This window comes from Mastigoproctus giganteus, chromosome 7, assembly GCF_048544385.1.
Source record: "Mastigoproctus giganteus isolate SK-2022 chromosome 7, ASM4854438v1, whole genome shotgun sequence".
Lineage (NCBI taxonomy): Eukaryota > Metazoa > Arthropoda > Arachnida > Uropygi > Thelyphonidae > Mastigoproctus > Mastigoproctus giganteus.
This window is the reverse complement of record NC_143581.1, coordinates 8253939-8270985: the sequence shown is the minus strand read 5'-3', so window position 1 is coordinate 8270985 and position 17047 is coordinate 8253939. Positions and strand designations below refer to the sequence as shown.

Below are 17047 nucleotides of genomic sequence, written 5' to 3'. Positions count from 1 at the left end.
TTTTATTTTTTATTTTATTCTTTTTGTTATTATTATTATTATTATTTTATTTTATTTATTTTTATTTTATTTTATTTTTTTTTTTTTTTTGGCTCTCCCTGGGAAGCTCAGGCTAACCCCAGGGTCGGCCAGCCAGAGTTCTCTTCCCACATACCTGGTCCGGCTCCCAGTGCCAGTGATGGAAACTAGTGGTCTGTGGTGTTCCACGGACCCTAGGCTATGCGGCCAGATGTACAACATAACCCGCAGTGTCTCCAGACCAGTCTTCAGGGGATGCCCTCAGGGATCTGTCCTGGGGCCTCTCCTCTGGAATCTGGTGCTGGATGATTTCTTGAACACCAAACTCAACAATGTACAGGCCCAGGCCTATGCAGATGACCTGGTCATGCTCTTTTCTGCCAATAACAGAGCCCAACTAGAAGCAACTGCCAACCAGGCCATCTCCACCCTTCAAGCTTGGGCAGAGCAAAACAACCTAAAGATCTCCCCAGAGAAAACCAATTCGATCCTACTAAAAGGTACCGTTGATTTGAGAAGACCACCCCAAATCAAGGTCAATGGTGTTACAGTAAAACTAAAAACAGACCTTAAATATCTAGGTTTGATCTTAGACAAAAACCTTTCCTTCCGTCCTCATCTAGATCAACTCAGGATTAAGATCAGGGAGTATGCTGCCCAAGTCTCAAGAGTTGCCCGAAAGGACTGGCAACTCTTGAGGCTTGAGGCTTAAAGAAGAGAACACTGTCCCCCCTTCTATAAGGCAGTTTTCATCCCGGTTATCACTTATGCCTCTGGAGTCTGGTACAAGAAGGACAATACAGTAGTAAACCGATCGCGCCTAGGAACTATCCAGCGCTCTCTTCTCTTTCTGTCCTCGCGTGCCTGTCGCACTGTCAGCACCCATGCGCTCCGGAACCTCACTGGATCTCTTCCACTGGACCTGGAGATTGTTCATCATGGGTTGCTCTATCAAATAGCCAAAGGAAGAGCAGTTACCTGTGCAGGTTTCACCACTGACCCAGCAAATAATAGAAACGCTGAAAAGAAGAGACTTAATGAACATCTAACAGACACCTGGCAAGAGAGATGGCAGACCTCAACTAAAGGCGCTGTCACCAAAAGATTCTTCCCGGATGTCAGGGCCTTCTATCCCCTCACACCTGTCTGATTTTCATCGGGACTCAATGCTACCTACCTCCTCACTGGACATGGCCCCTTCCAGAAAAAAACTGCATGACTTCAGAATTTCAGACTCACCCCACTGCCACTGTGGAGAGGATCAGACGTGGGAGCACCTTGCCCGCAGCTGTGATATCTACGGGGACTTCAGGAGGATCCTAATAACGAGACTACGCTTCAACTACCAAAATCAAGAACACCTCACCCTACAGAATGAAGAAATTTACAGAGCTCTGACTCAAATTGCCATGGACCTATTTACCAGGCAGAAAGTGCTACCACCACCTTAACATCCGAATCAATAGGTCATAACAACCATGACTGCCAAATGTTGCTGCGCATCATTGAGCCATGGATGCTAACGCCTTGGACCAAATTATACAAGACCAACAAACCATCCGGAGTACAGAACCCAACTTGATCCCTCACATCTCAAATAATCAACTGGTCTCCCCACTTGGTTGGGGCAATACTAACAGTGCAATCAAAGACAGGGTCCACACATACCTTGACAAATTCCTCATCATTGATTCCTGGACCAACTTCTCCCGACCAGACGTGACACATCTCATCAAGAAGAGACCTACCATCGATACCTGGACTTGACCATAATATCTTGGATTCCCGGTTTTGACCACCCCACTATTCGTTATCACGGACTACTGGACCAGCCTTCAGTCTGGATGTGACACAGACTCACAAAATGGAGTCTCAATGACGACACCTGGACTAGACCTTCCTGAACATGACCCAGCCACCATAGCAGCACTCACACTGCTGGATTTCCAGCAAGTCGTCGGTTCCAACTGACTGGCTGAACTAGCACTTGCTCAGACGCAGCATGGTTTTGTTCAGGGCAGGTCTTGCCTGACCAATTTGATTGGATACTATGATGTAGTCACAAAAGAACTGGATGCAGGGAATAACTTTGATATTATATATTTGGATCTTAGAAAGGCTTTTGATACTGTTGCACATGGAAGACTGCTGCACAAATTGGAGCAGTGTGGCATTGGAGGCAAATTGCTGCTATGGATAAGGGGATGGTTGAGTGGCAGAAGACAGAGAGTGGTAATCAATGGACACTGCTCAACGTGGACTAATGTTATTAGTGGAGTTCCTCAGGGTTCAGTGTTGGGTCCGTTGTTGTTTTCGGTGTTTATGAATGATATTGATGATGGGATATCAAGTTTAATGTCTAAGCTTGCAGATGATACAAAGGTTGGCAGGGTCGTTAAGGACACTACTGACGCTATGCTGCTGCAACCGGATCTGGAAAGGTTGAACAGATGGGCTGAGAGGTGGCAAATGAAGTTTAACATTGACAAATGTAAAGTACTACATATGGGAAACAGTAACCCCAGAGCAATGTATCAACTCTGCGGTACTACACTGACAGTGGTGGAGAATGAAAAGGACCTGGGGGTAATTGTGCAGGCAGATATGAAGTTCTCTGAGCAGTGCAGACGAGCTGCAAGAGTAGCTCATGGTGTCTTGTCAATGATATACAGGAATTTTTCTAGCAGGGATAAGGAGGTGATTATTCCCTTGTATAAGGCAATGGTTAGGCCACATCTTGAGTACTGTATACAGGTCTGGAGGCCTCATTTCAAGAAGGATGTAGAGCTGCTGGAACGGGTACAGAGAAGGGCAACAAGATTAGTAAATGGAACAAAGGGTTGCTCTTACGAAGAAAGGCTTAAGTTTTGCAAATTACAGAGTCTGGAGACTAGGCATCGCCGAGGTGATCTGATAGAGGTGTATAAGGCTTTGAATGGTTTGAGCATGCTCAATGCCAATGGGATTCTTCATCTTGCTCAGAATAATCACCTGAGAGGGCATAAATTCAAATTGAGGAAGGACGGATGTCGGATAGATGTGCGGAAATTCGCCTTTGGCCAGCGAGTGGTTGGTTGGTGGAACCGACGTCCATCACTTGTTGTTGAAGTTGATAGCCTAAACAAATTTAAGGCTTAACTAGACAGGTATTTCGAGCGAACAGAGGGGTGAAATGGGAGTGGTGTTTTTTTTTTTTTTTTTGGCTGATGCTGAATAAGCTTGCTTTCTTGCATCATATGCCTCTACTAATGCTAATGCTAATTATATGCCTCAATCAGATCACCGCGCAGGTGCCTAGTCTCCAGCCACTGCAATTTGCAGAACTTAAGCCTCTCTTGGTAAGAGGGATCCCTTCATTCCCCTCACCAATCTCGTTGCCCTTCTCTGTACACGCTCAAGTAAATCTACATCCTTCCTAAAATGAGGCCTCCAGACCTGTACGCAGTACTCAAGGCGTGGCCTGACCATTGCCTTATACAGAGGGATAATCACCTCCTTTTCCCTGCTAGCAAAATTCCTATATATCATTGACAAAACCCCATGACCTGCCCTGGCAGCCTGTCTACATTGCTCAGAGAACTTCATATCTGACTGCACAATTACTTCCAGGTCTTTTTCATTTTCTACCACCTTAAGTGTAGTACCACACAGTTGGTACGTTTCTCTGGGGTTACTTCTACCCATATGCAGTACTTTGCATTTGTCAAGGTTAAACTTCAGTTGCCACTTGTTAGCCCATCTAGATTATCTAGAACCTGTTGCAGTAGCACACTGCCATTACTGTCATTAACAACCCTGCCAACCTTTGTATCATCTGCAAACATCGACATTAAGCCTGATATACCTTCATCAATATTATTGATAAATATACAAAACAACAGTGGACCTAACACCGAACCCTGGGGGACTCCACTAATAACATTAGTCCAAGAAGCGCAGCACCCATTGATTACCACCCTCTGTCTTCTCCCACTTAACCATCCTTTTATCCATTGTAGCAACTTACCCTTAATACCATTCTGCTCCAATTTGTACAATAGTCTTCCATGCGCAACAGTGTCAAAAGCTTTCCTGAAATCCAAATATATGATATCAAAATTATTTTTTGCATCCAGTTCCTTTGTAACCACATCATAATATCCTATCAAATTTCTAAGACAAGACTTTCCCTTAACAAACCCATGCCGTGTCTGAATTATTGCTGCAGTCTTGTCTAGATGATCCTGCAATGCATCTTTAACCAGCGACTCCATTATTTTACCCGGAACAGAAGTTAAACTAACTGGTCTGTAATTACTCGTGTCACCCTTCGATCCCCCTTTGTGAATTGGGGATACATTTGCACATCTCCAGTCCGTGGGAACCTCTCCTGAGTCCAAGGATGCTCTCATAATTATGGCTAAGGGTTTGCTTAGTTGCTTTGCCGCCTCCTTTAATATAACTGGATAGATCCCATCCACCCCAGGTGCTTTTCTTACGTTTAACTTCAACAATTTCTCTTCCACTTTGCTCTCAATTATTACAAGGTCATTAAGCACCCTGCTACAATTTGATACCCTTCTGCCATTTTCAAACCTTAATAACTCCTCATGTGTGAATGTAGAAACAAAATACTCATTCAGTTTGTTTGCTATCTGAGCAGGATCATCAACAGTCGAACCATCGATGTCAAGTGGACCAATCAGATTCAACCCCCTCCTTTTAGAGTTTATATAAGTAAAGAAATCCTTGCTGTTTTTCTTAGCATATTTTGCCAAGGATTTCTCGTAATCTGCCTTCGCCTGCCGAACCTCCTTTGTGACCTGAATACAGATTAACTTATATCTGCCATAGGCTACTGAGTCGCTTGATAATTTACGTGCATCCCATGCATTTTTCTTCTCTGTTACGAGTCTCATGAGTTCATTTGACAACCATTTAGGCCTAAACCTTGAACAATATTTCTTAATAGGTATGAAACTTTTAGTAGCCTCCACGATTAATTCCTTGAATTCTTCCCACTTAGAATTTACTGTTGGTAACATCGTCAGTTGATCCCACAGTACAGAATTTAAAAACTGTCGGAGACCACTGTACCTGCCTTTACGGAAGCAAAATCCCTTTCCTTTACCCCTGATGGTAATTAAATCCCACGTCAGTACACTGTGATCACTGCCACCTAGTGGTTCTTTTATCTGCAAATTCCCAATACATGAATGATCACTACTGATAACCAGATCAAGAGTATTACTTTCTCTGGTTGCCTCTCGAACATGCTGCTGCAGAAAACAATCATCCAATAAATCCACAAAATTCTGACTAGTGTGTGAGTGCCCAACCACAAGTTCCAGTCAATATCTGGGAAGTTAAAGTCCCCCATTATAAGACATTCCGATTTACTAGCCCACTCTATTTCTCTGTACAATTGTTCATTGTACTCATTCGAGTCATTAGGCGTATAACACACTCCTACTCTAATTTTTGCTTTCGCAGTGCAAAAGTTTCACACCAAACTGACTCAACACTGCACTGTTCATCTATATCAACTGGATGCACTTCTTTTGATTTTATGTTTTTCTTTATTAACAGCATTACACCTCCTCCCTTCCTATCCTGTCTATCCTTTCTGTACACATTGTACTCCCCAAATTCCAGTTCGGCATTCCTTATATCTGTGTGACACCACGTCTCTGATATCCCAACAGTATCCACCTTTGATGTCTTGACCAACACTTCAAATTCATCAAATTTATTTACTATACTTCTAGCATTGGTATACATGCAAATATACATGCACCTATTCCTATTCCCAGCCACTCTAACACATCCCATATACCCACCTGTTTCACGATGACTGAAATCCTTCCCTGAAACCCCCAACACCCCTCGCTTCAGGTCGCTACTTATTCTAATAGAAGTTGTGCAAGAATCACCTTCACCTCTGCCTACGGCTACTGTTAAACTATTAGTCCTTGTATCCCCCCAAGCTATCAGTTTTCCGACCCACCTAACACTGCCTCGATAGCATTAGCAAATATTCTTGCACCCTTTCTATTTAAGTGTATCCCATCCCTGTAGAAGCAGTGTCTCCTGTTAACGAGTACAGTCCAGGCTGAAAAAAATTCTACCCCTTGAGCCTTGCACAATCTTTCCAGGGCCGAATTGATCGACAAGGCTCTCATCATATACTCCCTCCTATCGTGTCTGGGCAGAATTGCAGACACTTTCAAATTCAACTCTAATTCACGGCTTTTTTTCATCAGTGACCTGTACTTGTTAAGTAATTCTGCCGATCTCCTACTCTTAATATCATTAGTGCCAACGTGTACAACTATATCACCTTTTGTGCCCTTAAAAGATGATATCTGGCCTACAACGTCATCAACCTTTGCCCCTGGCAGACATTCCCTGGTCCTGTTCCATCTATCCTCTCTACAAAGGATGTTTCCCGTTTCCCTGACAATAGAGTTACCAACAACTACTAGTTCCTTTGGGACCAGCGCAATCTGCCTTGGGGGTTGCCGCTGTGTTGCGTGATGACCAAGTGCAAGCTCTGGCGTTGATGTGGGCAGCTGAGAGCCTGATGGGCCCCTCAATTTAGATCTTTCGAGGGCATCCACCCTGTCCTTCAAACTCTCATATAGGCCCATAACAACGCTGAGTTGTCGCCTGATTTCCTTACACTCTTTACATCGCGCACACACAAAGAAATCCCCCATTAGCATTAGCATTAGCATTAGTAGAGGCATTTGATGCAAGAAAGCAAGCTTATGCAGCATCAGCCAAAAAAAAAAAAAAAAAAAAAAAACCACTTCCACTTCACCCCTCTGTTCGTTCAAAATACCTGTCCAGCTGAGCCTTAAACTTATTTAGGCTATCAACCTCCACCACAAGGGATGGAAGTCTGTTCCACCAACCAACCACCCGCTGGCTAAAGGCAAATTTCCGCACGTCTATCCTACATCTGTCTTTCCTCAATTTGAATTTATGCCCTCTCAGGTGATTATTCTGAGCTAGAGGAAGAATCCCATCAGCATTGAGCATGCTTAAACCATTCAAGGCTTTATACACCTCTATCAGATCACCTCGCTGGTGCCTAGTCTCCAGACACTGTAATTTGCAAAACTTATGCCTTTCTTCGTAAGAGCACCCCTTTGTTCCATTCACTAATCTTGTTGCCCTTCTCTGTACTCGTTCCAGCAGCTCTACATCCTTCTTGAAATGAGGCCTCCAGACCTGTATACAGTACTCTAGGTGTGGCCTGACCATCGCCTTATACAATGGAATAATCACCTCCTTATCCCTGCTGGAAAAATTCCTGTATATCATTGACAATACTCCATGAGCTACTCTTGCAGCCCGTCTGCACTGTTCAGAGAACTTCATATCTGCCTGCACAATCACCCCCAAGTCCCTTTCATTCTCTACCACTGTCAGTGTTGTGCCATAGAGTTGATACGTTGCTCTGGGGTTGTTGTTTCCCATGTGTAGTACTTTACATTTGTCAATGTTAAACTTCATTTGCCACCTCTCAGCCGATCTGCTCAACCTTTCCAGATCCTGTTGCAGAAGCATAGTGTCAGTAGTGTCCTTGACAACCCTGACAACCTTTGTATCGTCTGCAAACTTGGACATTAATCCCGATATACCATCATCAATATCATTTATAAATACAGAAAACAATAATGGACCCAACACTGAGCCCTGAGGGACTCCACTAATAACATCAGTCCACGATGAGCAGTGTCCATTAATTACCACTCTGTCTTCTCCCCCTCAACCACCCCTTTATCCATAGCAGCAATTTGCCTCCAATGTCACACTGCTCCAATTTGTGTAGCAGTCTTCCATGTGCAACAGTATCAAAAGCCTTTCTAAGATCCAAGTATATAATATCAAAGTTATTCCCTGCATCCAGTTCTTTTGTGACTGCATCATAGTATCCAATCAAGTTGGTCAGGCAAGACTTCCCCTTAACAAAACCATGCTGTGTCTGAGCTATAACTGAAGTCTTGTCTAAATGATCCTGCAGTGCGTCTTTAACCAGTGCCTCCATTAATTTTCCTGGAACAGAAGTCAAGCTCACAGGTCTATAATTACTTGTGTCAGCCTTTGATCCTCCTTTGTGAATTGGGGTCACATTTGCACATTTCCAGTCTATGGGTACCTCCCCTGAGTCCAAGGAAGCTCTCATAATTATGGCTAAGGGTTTGCTTACTTCCTTTGCTGCCTCCTTTAATATAACTGGATAGATCCCATCCACCCCGGGTGCCTTTCTTGTGTTTATCTTCAACAGTTTCTCCTCCACTTTACTCCCAGTTATTTCAAGATTCTGTTACTTACTGCTAGAGTTGAATACACCTCTGGCATTCCCCTCGCTGAATAACTCCTCATGTGTGAATGTCGATGCAAAATATTCATTTAGTTTGTTAGCCACCTGAGCAGGATCATCAACACTTGACCCATCAATATCAAGTGGACCAATCTGATTCATCCCTTTCCTTCTAGAGTTTACATAAGTAAAGAACTCTTTGCTGTTTTTCTTTGCATCCCTTGCCAAGGATTTCTCGTAATCTGCCTTCGCCTGCCTAACCTCCTTTGTAACTTGGTTGCATATCAACTTGTATCTATCATAGGCTTCTGTGTCATGTGTTAATTTGTAAGTATCCCATGCATTTTTCTTCTCTGCCATATGCCTCATTAGTTCATCTGACATCCATTTTGGCCTAAACCTTGAACAATATTTCTTAGTTGGTATGTAAAGCCTAGTAGCTTCCAAGATAAGTTCTTTGAATGCTTCCCATTTTGAATTTGCTGTTGGTAACATCATCAGTTGGTCCCACTGTATAGAATTTAAATACTGTCTCAGTCCATCGTAGTCGCCTTTACGGAAGCAATAACCCTTCCCTTTACCCCTAATGGTAGTTACCTCTTTGAGTAAATCCCACTTCAGAACACTGTGATCACTGCCACCTAGTGGTTCATTTATCTGCAGATTCTTGATGCATGAAGAATCACTGCTGATAATCAAATCAAGTGTATTACTCCCTCTAGTTGCCTCCCGAACATGCTGATGTAGAAAACAATCATCCAATAAATCCACAAAAGCCCTGCTAGTGTGTGAGTATCCAGCCCCCAAATTCCAGTCAAAATCTGGGAAATTAAAATCTCCCATTATAAGACACTCTGATTTACTGGCCCACTCTATTTCCCTGTACAGTTCCTTATTATACTCATCAGAGTCATTAGGCCTATAGCACACTCCTACTCTCAATTTTGATCTCCCAATGCTTATGTCACACCAAACTGACTCCACACTGCACTGTCCAGCGATGTCGACTGGCTTCACTTCCTTGGTTTTTATGTGTTTCTTAACTAATAGCATAACACCTCCCCCCTTCCTATCCTGTCTATCCTTTCTGTAGACGTTGTACTCCCCAAATTGCAGTTCCGCATCCCTTATATCTGTGTGACACCACGTCTCTGATATCCCAACAATATCTGCCTTCGATGTTTTGAGCAATACCTCAAATTCATCAAATTTATTTACTAAACTCCTAGCATACCTGCACCTGTTTCTATTCTTAGCTACCCTAACACAACCCATATGTTTACTTGTACCACAATGGCTCCCAGCAGTCTCTGAAATACCATGCATCTTGTTTTTCAGGCTTCTGCTCATTCTAATAGAAGCAGTGCAAGAATCGCTTTCACCTCTGCCAGTGGCTACTGTCAATCTATTGGTCTTTGTCTCCCCCCAATCTAGCAGTTTTCCGACCCACCTAACACTGCCTCGATAGCATCAGCAAATATTCTTGCACCCTTTCTATTTAAGTGTATCCCATCCCTGTAGAAGCAATCTCTCCTGTTAACAAGTACAGTCCAGGCTGAAAAAAATTCTACCCCTTGAGCCTTGCACAATCTTTCCAGGGCCGAATTGATCGACAAGGCTCTCATCATATACTCCCTCCTATCGTGGAATTATAGGCAATATCATGGCAATATCATGTTCCGTTCCAGATAGTTCGGCAATATCATGTTCCGTTCCATAGAGTTCGGCAAACATTTCACAAGTTGCACATTTTTTAAGGTTGTGATGCGTTGGAGAATCGCCCCCTCAGTTCTCCCCCGAGTCACAGCACTCCTGCCACTTTGTGCCCGTTGCTTTGCTGCTCTAGTTTGGGGCATGATATTTTAAATTAATAAGATCAATAAATTAAATTAAATTAAATGTCAATACTACGCTATCTAATAGAAACAGTGAAGCGTATTACTGTTTCTATAATTATACGTTAGAGCTACCTAACTACCTCAATAAAAAATTTGAATTCCCGATCACTGTATACAAAACAATGCCTGCAATATTCGAATGAAATAACGTTTTATAAAGTATTACGTATATCTACAAAAACTGTTTATACAAATAAAAATAAAAATAACCAGCGTAATTAGAACTATAAGACAACGTATTAAGTGCAATATAAAATAACAATTATGTAAATAATAAGCAAAAACCTATCGTTTTTGCTTATTATTCCCGCAAAAGGTGGCCGTATTAGCATTAGCATTAGTAGAGGCATTTGATGCAAGAAAGCAAGCTTATGCAGCATCAGCCAAAAAAAAAAAAAAAAAAAAAAACCCACTTCCAGTTCACCCCTCTGTTCGTTCAAAATACCTGTCCAGCTGAGCCTTAAACTTATTTAGGCTATCAACCTCCACCACAAGGGATGGAAGTCTGTTCCACCAACCAACCACCCGATGATGAAGTTTGCAAATTTTTGTCCAGTGAGTGAGCATATTAATCATATTGTAAAGGTTTCAGTGGCGTAGCTACCATGTAGGCAGGCGAAGCAATTGCCTCCGAGCCCGGGCCATTTAGGGGCCCGGCGTCTTTGGCTGTCTCCTGTTAACCTCTGTGTTTCCCATTTTTGTTCTCACAGTTCCTTCCTGTTCCTGATACAATAGCTTAATCAGCTGAATTATATGGATTTGGAAACCCATAATAGTCATCGTTTCCCATAGTTTTTGCAATTTTCATTAATTAAGTAGTGGTCCGAACATGTTATTTGCCTTCTGGCCCGAAAAAGGGTAGCTACGCTAGTGAAAGGGTTGTTATGCATTTCACGCATTGCTTGCAAAGTAAATTATTTAATTTCTCCACAGCACAAAGTTGTTTTCTTTGAAGTATTATCTTGTGTTATCTTTGCTGCCTGCGAAACTGTACACTAGACCTTCTCTACTTATTCCACTTCACTAATTGGGATAATAAGGAAATAAGTCGTTGAACTCCTGGTCTTTATTAGGAAACAGCTGCGCTTATTTTTCTTCAGGCTGTGGTGGCGCCTTGTCACTTCCTGCAACTGTCAGTAAAGATAGTTTTTTAATCAGAGGTGGTCACGGCGTTTTGTTTATGATTTTTTAAACTACAGTATAGTGTAAAGTAAGTAATTTTTCAATATTTGATCATGGCATGATAAAAATAGCAATGAATGTTCGCGATATGCATGTATGTCTTTGATAAATCTTAGCCATAAATCTGACTGTTAATTTTTAATCTGCATTTTGTGTTGTGCTTTATGAAATTAAGCATATAGAGCACTAAGAGCCATAGGATAAAATTCTTTGGATGCAGCAGCCTATTGTATTAATCGGAATGGGGCAATACAAAACAGTCAGTCTGGGAAATAAAATTTGTAATAGCAGTTTGGTGAACCAATAGCAAGTATTTTATTACAGCATGATTGGAATGTGGTAGTACCAACAGTATGATGAGTAGAGAGAGATTAGTAATATTTGAGGTCGTTAATAAACGAGTTTAGGCTTTACCTCTACTCTAAGAGCATAAGTGAAACGATTTAATTTATTGGTTTTCAATCATCAGGAAGAAAAAAATAAGTTGTATGTTTATTTTAATGCATTCACAGAATATACAAAAAATAAAACAATAAAACGTACCATTGTTTTAAATTAATCAACTACAGATTTGATATTGACAGATGCTGTGACAAAGAAGACAAAGAATTGCTTATATATTAAAAGAATTTTTTTGTCTCTGATAGTTAGCATGTATTAGACACAAATAATAATTTTGATTGAGGTATTTCAGTGTAGCCATGTTGGCAGGAGAGGTGGAGCAGACTTAATTGCTTTAAAGAAATATTTTAGAGTTCATAGTTATAATTCTAATTCATTGTCTTTTGAAGTGATCGATGCTATTGTTGTCTACTTTATTCATAATTGTAATTTATGCCCCCCTCCTATGGATATAGCATTATTTGATGAATTAGCAGTGAATTTCGATGATACTCAGGTATTGGAAATGAGGCTTTATTAATGGATAATTTCAATATAATATCCTGGGGATCCTGATTAAAGTTTGGCCTAATATCCTTTAAAAGTTAGCATTAGTAGAGGCATTCAATGCAAGAAAGCAAGCTTATGCAAAAAAAAAAAACCCTCCCATTTCACCCGTTTATTTGTTGCAAATGCCTGTCCAGCTCAGCCTTAAATTTATTTAGGCTATCAACTTCCACAACAAAAGATGGAAGTCTGTTCCACCAATCAACCACCTGCTAGCTAAAGGCAAACTTCGGCACATCCATTCCACAACTGTCTTTCCTCAATTTGAATCTATGCCCCCTCAGGTTCTTAATCTAATCTGGACAAGAGGAAGAATCCCATCAGCATTCAGCTTGCTCAACCCATTCAAGGCCTTATACACCTTAATCAGATCACCTTGCAGGTGCCCTCCAGGCACTGTAATTTGCAGAACTTAAGCCTTTCTTGGTAAGAGCACCCCTTTGTTTCCTAACCAATCTTGTTGCCCTTCTTTGCTTGTTCTAGCAACTCTACATTCTTCCTCAAAATGAGGCCTCCAGACCTGTACACAGTACTTTAGGTGTGGCCTGACCATTGCCTTGTACAACAGGATAATCACCTCCCTGCTAGCAAAATTCCTATATATCATTGACAAGAATCCATGACCTGCCCTCGCAGCCCGTCTGCACTGCTCAGTGAACTTCATATTTAATTGCACAATTACCACCAGGTCTTTTCCACTTCCCTGAGTGTAGTACCACACAGTTGGTACATTTCTCTTGGGTTCTTCTTCCAGTCACATAGCTCCCTGACGATCTGTTGTGGCCACCAACAAATTCCTCCAACTGCATCGATTGTGCTATATGAGCAGCATTGCAAAGTGTCATGCCCAGAATTTCACTGATCCCATCCTTCCTCCTAGTTGCAGGTCTTCCTCTGCCTCTCTTCCACTCGGTTTTTCCTTCCATTGTATTCTTCAACAGAAAATTTTCCCTTCTTACTATATAACCAAAAAACTTGAGTTTTCTTTTGTTGATGCTATGAAGAAGAATTTTAGGCTTGCCAATTTTATTCAATATCCACTCATTTGTTCTTCGATCCAACTAAGAAATACACAATATTCTCCTGTAACACCACATTTCAAATTCCTCAATTTTCTTCCTGTCAACTCTTTTCAGATTCCACCTTCACATCCATAAGTGACAACTGGAAAAATTAATGAATCAGTGATTCTCAGTTTCGTCTTTAGGGGCAGATCATGATCTCTCCATAATTTTATCAGATCAGTGACCAACGTTTTAACAGTTGCCTGTCGTCTCTTTACATAATTTGATCAGTCACTATTTTTATTTATTCTTGTAATCAAATCAATCACTAAGTAATCAAATTCATCAACTTCTTCGATATCTTGCCCATTATCCTTCACTTTACTGGAATCGAGATTATCACTAATCACCATAATTTTAGTTTTACACACATTCAGAAACAATCCTTTTTTCTTACTTGCTTCACATGCTCTCCTCAGAGTTTCTTTAAGATGATCCTTAGAATTACACATTAGCACAGTATCATCTGCATAACGAAGGTTGTTTATCTTCAGTCCTACAATTTTGCCAGTCTCTAAATCTTCCAAAGCTTCACACACAAAGCATAAATCAGCATAATCACCTTCAGCATAAAGATTAAAAAGGTGAGGTGACAAAATACAGCCCTGCCTGGCACCATTACCTATTGTGAAAAAGTCTATGTTTCCCATTTTTGTTCTCACAGTTCCTTCCTGTTCCTGATACAGTAGCTTAATCAGCTGAATTATGTGGATTTGGAAACCCATAATAGTTATAATTTCCCATAGTTTCTCATGTTGAACACAATAAAATGCTTTTGCATAATCTATAAAACACAAAACGAATGGAACATTGAATTCTTTGCATTTTTCAATAATCACTCATAGGCTTAAGATCTGATCTCTGGTTACTCTACCCCTTCTGAAACCTGCTTGCCCTTCTGGCATTTCTTCAAGTTTTGTTGAGATTCTGTTCAATATGATTTTAAGAAGAACCATGCTAGCATAAGAAATTAGGCTAATAGTCCTGTAATTTAAAAAAATATCACAAATGCATTTAAAATTCATTCTTACAACAAAACATAGCAATAAACGGTGAACGTGTAGTGCATTTTAATGATTTGAGCCGCTGATTCTACTAACCAGTGATCTCTGGTGTCTACTTATTTCACTCTACAATGGCTTACGATTGTCTCCAACCAGACAACGTGATCCTTTGTATTAGCCAATAGCAGAATTTATAAATGTGTTGAGCACTTGTTTTGTTTTCATATCCTTTAGTTCAAGTGATTTTTTTTTTTGCTTACTTTCCATAAATTTACTGTATTGAATTCTTGAACATACAGCATTGCATAATATGGCCCCTAAAGAGCGCAGTAAGAAGAAAATTTCAATTAAAATTAAACAAGAAATAGTGAAAAACATGATGGTGCTAAAATTAGTTCATTGGTTGCGTGAATATGATTTTTCACAGTCGACCATTTCTATCATAGTGAAACAAAAAGAAAATCTTAAAAAAGTTAAACTAAGTGATGAATCTAACACAATTCAAAAAGGCAGAGAACTGATTGTAGAAATGGAAAGGCTTTTTTGCTGTGGATAAAAGAAAAACAAATGAAGAGTAATACGGTTCCTGGACAATACATTTGTGAACGTGCAAAGCAGATTTTTGAGGACTTAAAGAATAAAATACCTTCAGCTAGCAATACACAATATGGGGACTTTAAAGCCAGCAAAGGTTGGTCCGACCGTTTTAGAAAAAGGTCCAATATTAAAAGTGTCATAAGGCATAGAGTGGCTTGCAGTGCTGATCAGGAAGCAGCTGATTAAGGTGGAGTTTCAAGAGCTCATTGAGAGGAGGGTTACCTTCCTCAACAAGTCTTTAATACAGACGAAACGGGCCTCTTTTGGAAAAGGATGCCTAGGTGAACATACATCACAAAAGAAGACACTTCGTTGCCTGGTCATTGTTATTGTTATTTTTGGTTTTTAGGAGCATCAGCAACTAAGGCCATATTGCTCCAGGGATATGCGGTGGTCATTCCCTGACCTTTCCGCATCCTCCGTATTTGGTGGTCAAGGGCTCGAACCCCGGTCTAATCAAGAAACATGTGCTATGCACTGCTGCTCCTGCCCACTTGGCTACAGAGGCACATGCCTGGTCATAAGCTTATGAAGGATACTCTGCTATTAGGGTCCAATGCCTGTGGTGATTTTAAACTTAAGCCAATGTTGGTTTACCACTCAGAAACTGCCAGAGTGTTTAAACAGCAAGAGGTCAAAAGTAGGTTGGGTGTCTTTTGCCGGTGTAACAAGAAGGCCTGGGTGACAAGACACCGCTTAAATGAATGGGTATTTGAAGTGTTTGTCCTTCAGTCAAAGGTTACTTAGAAAAAGACAAACTTCCTTTAAAGGCACTGTGGCTAAGGTAAAGAAAGCCTGCACGAGAACGACGAGAAACGTTGGATAACTTACGCGGAAAATTAGTTTCCTGATATGGCACTCTAACGCTGCTCACTCGATAAACAGACGGTAGGTGTTATCGGTCTGGAGCAGAAATCGAGAAGGATATATTGATTGACAGGTAGGCGTGGCAAACGATGAAATGATTGGTGGTGGGTGTGACAGACGACAAGCTACTGTGTAGTCATTGGTTGGCATTATGATGTGTATTTACCAGTGAAGAACGGTGCATAATAGTTTTGTAATGAACGGTGATCAGGTAATAGTAGCGATGAATCTTTTAAGGTGCTGATTGACGTTATGATACGTGTGTATCCGCACGAGTGTCTTTAAAAATAAAAGTACAGTAATAAAATATTAATATTTTGTTAATAAACAATTTATGTGCTAGTCCACCCATGATTCTAAAGAAAAAAGGTTAGGTTACCCCCTCCATTTCAGTAGTGTTCAAGCCCCCATAGGATTCAAGTGGAGGGAACCTGACCTTTTTTCACCATTAGGGCATATAATTGAACAAGAAAATAAAAATACAGTCATAAAAAAATTTATTTTTTTATGAATGTATTTCTAAATATAACTGATTCTAAAGAAAAAAGGTTAGGTTACCCCCTCTACTTCGGGAGAGGTTGAAGCTCCCATGGGATTCAAGTCGAGGTAACCTGACCTTTTTCCACCATTACCAAATACTGTAATGGTGAAAAAAGGTTAGGACATGTGCGATTAGGACAAGTTACCATTAGTGCTGCTAAAGTGATACTCAACCGATGTTATCATGTGTTGTGTTTGCGCTCCAATCAGCACATCGTTTGCCACACCTACCTGTCAATCAATATATCGTTCTCGACTTTGCTCCAGACCGATAACACCTACCGTCTGTTTACTGAGTGAGCAGCGCTAGAGTGCCATATCGGGAAACTAATTTTCCGCGTAAGTCATTCAACGTTTTTCGTGCAGGTTTTCTTTACCTTCGCCGGGCACTGTTAATTTTGGATAATGCTCTAGGTCATGATCCCCAACTTGCCCAATCTCTGGAGGAGCAATTTAACTTCATTACTGTCAAATTTCTCCCACCCAATACCACTCCTCTGCTTCAGCCGATGGATCAGCAAGTGATTGCCAACTTTAAAAAAACTCACACAAAGAAAATGCTTGCGAAGTGCTTTGAAGAGACTTCAGGAGACAGAGCCATCTTATAGGAATTCTGGA

The 17047-nt window shown here is 40.9% G+C and overlaps 1 protein-coding gene across 2 annotated transcripts in view; it reads left to right on the top strand.

The window, feature by feature from the left end:
- Nucleotides 1-11372: 11372 nt before the first annotated feature.
- The window catches only part of Dysb (dystrobrevin binding protein dysbindin), an 82962-nt gene continuing 77287 nt past the window's right edge, over nt 11373-17047 (top strand). For both annotated transcript variants that reach the window (XM_090378636.1, XM_090378635.1), the window contains exon 1: nt 11373-11437. The gene's annotated coding sequence lies outside the window, so the exon portion shown is untranslated. The remainder of the gene's footprint in view (nt 11438-17047) is intronic.